Raw genomic sequence first — 6,015 nt, 5'->3', positions numbered from 1 at the left:
CTTGCGGGGGGTCATTAGTTATTGTTTTTTGTATGAAATCATTCAGCAGCACACTTTTCAAGTGACCGAGGAAAATCTTGAAAACGATCTGGGGTGCCCAAACCTGTTCATACGAATGTAGACTTTCTGAGTTATCAGTGTAGCTGAAGTTAAAAGTAACACTAACATTTTAACTGGTGTTGGGCGTGTTAATGAAAAAAAAGTAATTAGTTACTTCATTTAAAATGTAACTGTTACCTCCCAGATTACTGACACTAAAAAGTAGCACGTTTCTCCAAAGGTAACTATCTAGTTACAAACTACTGTATATACTCAAATATAATACAACCTCCTAAAACAATTTAAAATAGCCACATGATAAAAGAAATGGAAGAAAACATGTACACTGACCTGTGGAAGCAGTGAACTCTTCATATTTATTAATTTGTGAGACTGCCTGGAGACGAATGGGCGCCACCAGGCTGTAATTACCCAAGACACACCACAGGAAGTGGTGCCCCAACGACCATTGTGTTTAAGGGATCAAACAAACAGAAAAAACAACAATCTGGAGAGCTTGCAAACAAACTTTTTGCTGAGACACTCCATATTCATTTTGTTTCTGGGCTCCAAACCACTAAAAGATTTCCTTCTCTATTTCAGGGTACTGTCTAGATGTTTTTTTTTTCCAGGCATGATGTATTGCAAAAATATATCATGCCCGGGTAGAGCACTCGTCTTGAGATCGCAGGTTCGATTCCCGGCTCCTCCGTGTTAAATGTGTAAGTGTGTGTGTGAATGGGTAAGTGTGAAGCACATTGTAAGGCGCTTTGGGAGGTCTTCATTGACTTGAAAAGCGCTATATAAATGCATTTACCATTTACTTTGTCCTCAGACTCTTGAGACGGAGCCATCATTACTGTATTCAGTTGTACTTTGTAGGTTAACGTAAACATGCCCACCCATAGATACTGGTGCATCCAAGAGCTATATGTCACAATAGGAGTAATGAGGAATTCTTCAACAATCAGAGACACATGCATTACTCTATCTGCATTAAATATGTAACGCAATAACGCTTTGTTTAGTCATGATTGAGTTAATACACGTTTTAAATAGCGCGTTACAGTACTCGTTACCGAGAAAAGTAATTGCATTCCAGAAACAGCCATCAGTGCTTTAAACAAACGCATTCCTCAAAGTAATTTTCAAATTGTTCACATGTGCACAACATGTTAACACTGTTTACACCGAAAGCCAATGTTGGCATAACTCTTGTTTCTGTCCCGGTAAAAAATAAACTAGAGCCACTTTGGTTAAAGGTTTACAGTACGCTGTCTGAAAGGGGGAATGTTTTAAAATCAGTACATTTTTTGTAGAGAAGATATTTTAAAGCGATAGATCAAGTACATAAAGTACACTAAAAAACGCTCATGTACTGTATTCAATCTGCTTAGGTTTTCTTGTGTGTCACCTGAACATAATTACGCCCTTCCTTCAAAAACTATTTGACAAATATATCCCGGAGCGTTCTTCTGTGCTCAAAAAAACTATGGGTCACTGGAACCTGATCAAAGAACTTGTTAAGAGACTGAGCCAACATGCATCTTGCTGCTGCTCAAACCTGTGAATCCCCCTCAAACGTCCCTTCAGGAAACACTAAATGCATTCAGGTCGCATTAAGACAAATAGGTGTGGTTGCTCTTCATGTTTCCAGGAAGTGTTCTAGTTTTATTTAATGAGTTTCAATAAGTTGGGCGTCTTGCAGGACACTCATCCATAAGTGCAACAAGCAGATTCACTCATGAGCAGTATGTTATTGTTTTGGCTTTGGTGAAAGTTCAACTATTCATTTGTTTTTGTGTCACTACTTAAAGCACCAAAGGAAAAACAACTTTTTATTTATTTTTTATCGTATTACAGTGGCCTTCTATCGTAATAAAGTGGCTTTTTGAAACAAACCAAGAGTAAGAGGTAAAATATGCCTCTTTAAATTGAGAATGTACTAACAAATTTTTAAATATCAATGTGTGATTTTTCAAGTTCATACACGCTCCAAATGAGTACAATGAGCTTTTTAGTTGCCAATGTGCTGTTAAGCTTGCATCTGCAGTTACACATCAGCCCAAAGGTGGCAGTTATGAGTAAAACAATGACAAACTGCTATGTATCTTTAAAGGGATGTCTGTATTATTTAGCGCCTCCTAGTGGTATTTTTTATTTAATTATTTATTTTTAAGCCTGATTTTTTTTTAATTTATTTAAATACCAATAGGTCGAGAAACGTGTAGTGTATTCGTTTTACATAACACGAGACTCACCTAAAGGGAGCCGGCACAATTGTTCGCCATCTTGTTACTATGCGTACCAAAAAAAACTCAAAGATGAGATGTAAACTTGTGCGTTTTGGTCAGTTTGAGTCTTCATATTTTATATTCTTTCTGTACTTCTTCTATATTCATTTTCAGTTGCACTACAACAGTGACTTCTGGTGGTCAAATGATATACACACTGTCCCTTTAAAGGGGTGGTCTGCAAGTTTAAATTTTGCTACTCTCTGCCACCATTTCCTGGTTTAAGGTCATGATTGCAGCCTTAATGGATTGTGTTAAAAAACGGCCTTTTCAGGTTACTATCGATACACCGAAGCCATATCCCCCTAGTGGTATGGCTAGAGTCAAGAGCACATTCACCAAACAATTATTCTGTTTTGCTTTTCTCAACCTGACCCGAACATTATGACCACAGCACAACAAGGGGTAATTAGCTGTGCTATGCAGCCCTTCATCAGCAGAGAGGTCACCCCCTCTGCATCATAGGCATCGATATCGGTTATTCTTAACTATCCTTCGCCATTCACACCCATACCATATCCGGGCCTTCTTCCTATTCTATTGCCCACCACTTCTGCACTATATACTATTTTAGTCAAATAGCCATCTTTTCTTTCCATATGTCCAAACTATCTAAGCATATTCATCAACCCTCTCAGAAAGCTCTCTCACCACACCAGTTATTTTCCTTACTCCCTTATCCCTATCCTGTCATGTCACTTCACACATACAACGCAAACATTTAATTTTAAAGACATTTAACCTATTATGCTCGTTAACTCTCAAACCCACGCCTCTGAGCTATACATCACTGTTGGTACCACCACACCTTCATACAATCCTCGCTTTGCATCCATTCACAGATGTCTCTAGTTGAACAATCCGATCAGCACACACATTGCCTTTCACCCTTCAACTCTTCGCCTACTCCCCACTCTCACAAGCTCTACTATCCTCATACAAGCTTTGCACAGCACGCAGCAACCTGCCACCCACACCATATTCTCAACTCTTGCCACAATGACTTCTGGTCTATTTTGTCATATGCTTTCTCTAAATCTATAAATGCCCAATAAACCTATCTTCCTTTCGCTATAAACTTTACACATAACTGCCTAACTGCAAAAATCAGATGTGTATATCCCCTTCCTCTTGTGTCTTATTCTTCCAATCAAATTACTACACACCGGCCTGTCACCTTTCCCTTTGTACAAGGAAACAACCATGCCCTACGCCAGTCCATTGGCTCCACTCCAAGCAAGGAACATATATTCAACAACCTTACAAACCACACATATTCACCAACTCTCCTGATATGCTCTACCATGCGTCCATCCAACCTAGCAGCCTCCCATTCATGAATTGATACAACCGCTGCTTCCACCTTCTCCCTCACAATCTCCCCCTCATTCAATTCGTTATTCCACACACACACACAAACACACTTTCTTTTTGTTTGAGAAAAAATACCTAGAGGGAAACAGGCCAAAAATCGAAGAATTCACTGTGCAAGGAAGACTAAATTAACCCTTTCATTGAAATTTACAACCACATTTTAAACCATTACAACATGGATGGCCGAGAAATAACATTCATTTTTTTGCAAATTGGTGTCCTGTGAAATATCAGCCAAACATCCTCTTTTTTTTATTTGTGTGTGCTGAATTCTTCCCTTTTAATTTGATGTTTATTCAGACGTTGACTCGGCTCTCGAGATTTTTATCAATATTTCTTATCTCTCACCTTGGCTGAAAGAACGCTTATTATTAAAACTTTCAAACCTTTGGCAAGCCGAAAAGACACCTTGAGGAACCTGAATGTCGAGTTGGTTGTGACACAATAGGAAAAACAAACCCGTACCAGGAATGATGACATTTTCCTGTTTACATGTGTGACTTGCGTACGCAAGTTGTGTTCATCCAGATAAGAATAGGATCATCAAAGTAATATAAAGTAATATCCTCTCTATGGCACTCCAAGTCTGAAGTCAAGTCATGTTTATTTGTATAGCTCCTAATCACAATATCTCTCATATTACTGCACAGGTTACAATTACACCATCCCCTGATCTTAAACCAACATACGGGCAAGGAAAAACTCAAAACCTCATCACGAGGAAAACAAGAAACCTTAATAAGTCCCTTCCATGATGACCAGGGGGCAATAGATTTAACATTAATACACAAAACATAGTGAACATCATTCAAAATAAAACATAAGTAATATGTAGAAGTTTGTCCAGAATGTAAATGACAGCAATGAAACCTCGAGCCTGTAAAATTGTCCAAACATTTGTCAAAGTTTACTTGTTGTTATTGGTGTGCATAGGCAATTTTGGGGTCATAGTGCTCAAAGGACCAAAAAAACTGCACATTAATGCAAATTCATATTCTGTGTGATGTATAAATAAAATAATTATGATATCAAAATACTTTCTTATAATTTAGGTGTATTAGTAAAATCGTTAACCATTTTTCTATAAAAAGTACACAGTTTTAAAATTAAAGAGAACAAACTTTTCAAAAGGTACCTTTTTTGAGAGAAGGCAGAGGGACAGGCACCACCTAACGAATGTATTTGCACTCCACTGCTTTCCGCGTCTATTCTGACATTTATATGTTGAATATAAAATGTTTTGTATATCGTGTATGACTCCGGTGTAATTCTGATTCATTAATCCTTACATTTTTATAAAATGGAAACCAGAACTCTGAAATTTAATAAATTCCTAATTATTGTAAACTTGCCGACATACATTTTTTAAACGTTTAAATGATAGTACAATCGTTCTCCTGTTCTCAATGTTTTTCTTACTTGCTTTGACTAAAATCATGTATAATAATAATAATAATAATATTGAGAATAAACCCCAGGTTATTTTTCTCTTTTAAATGAACTGGCATTTGAGTGTTATGAGTGTCCACAAAAGCTGTTCACAAGTATCAGAAATCCTTGGCTAAACAGAGTTATACTATCCCCTAGTGGTTATATGTCGCCTGTGTCGACAGGTGTTATGTTATGCCGAGAAATGCATCCCTGCCGAGATTTGCATCCCCTCGCTACTATAACCATTTTTACCTCGTTTTATCTCACTTTTAGGGAAGGTAATGGGAAACATATAACCAAAACCACTTCGTCTTGCATTTGTTGGGAATGTAATACGACTTAAACCATTCCGTATTTGTTGTGAATGTAATCGAACGGTAATGCACACCGTATACAAATCACTTTTGTGCAGGTAACATGTTTATTTTGCCTTTTTCTATTCAAACCGCTTGTATTGAAACTGTTATGCACTCTACTATGAAGCTTATTTCAGCATAATAAGCTTTACGGTAGAGTGCATAACAGTTCTCGAAAGTGATTGGACACTGTGTAATGATTGACCACTAGATATTGCTGTATTGTGTAGTGCAACCAAAAAGAAGTACTACAAAGCGCAAGGAAGAATACAAACGTCAAAATGACCTAACTGTTGTGTATGTAGTAGGGTTGTAGTAGGATTCAGAGACGGGCACGGACGGTACAATCATAGTATTTACTTAACTTCTTCCTCGGTAGTTCTCAAGCACAAGTACAAGGCTGCACATTAGTATACAGCGACACCGCAGGAAGAGGAGTGTATTACACGACACCACACTAACCAAACCGTTTTCCTCATTTCTTTTGCCCAGTGTGTTTGGGGCGAACCGTAGCAGCAAGA

The sequence above is a fragment of the Urocampus carinirostris genome, chromosome 3 (assembly GCF_059441175.1).
Source record: "Urocampus carinirostris isolate Australia breed hairy pipefish chromosome 3, RoL_Ucar_1.0, whole genome shotgun sequence".
NCBI lineage: Eukaryota > Metazoa > Chordata > Actinopteri > Syngnathiformes > Syngnathidae > Urocampus > Urocampus carinirostris.
Note: the sequence above shows the minus strand (reverse complement) of the source record.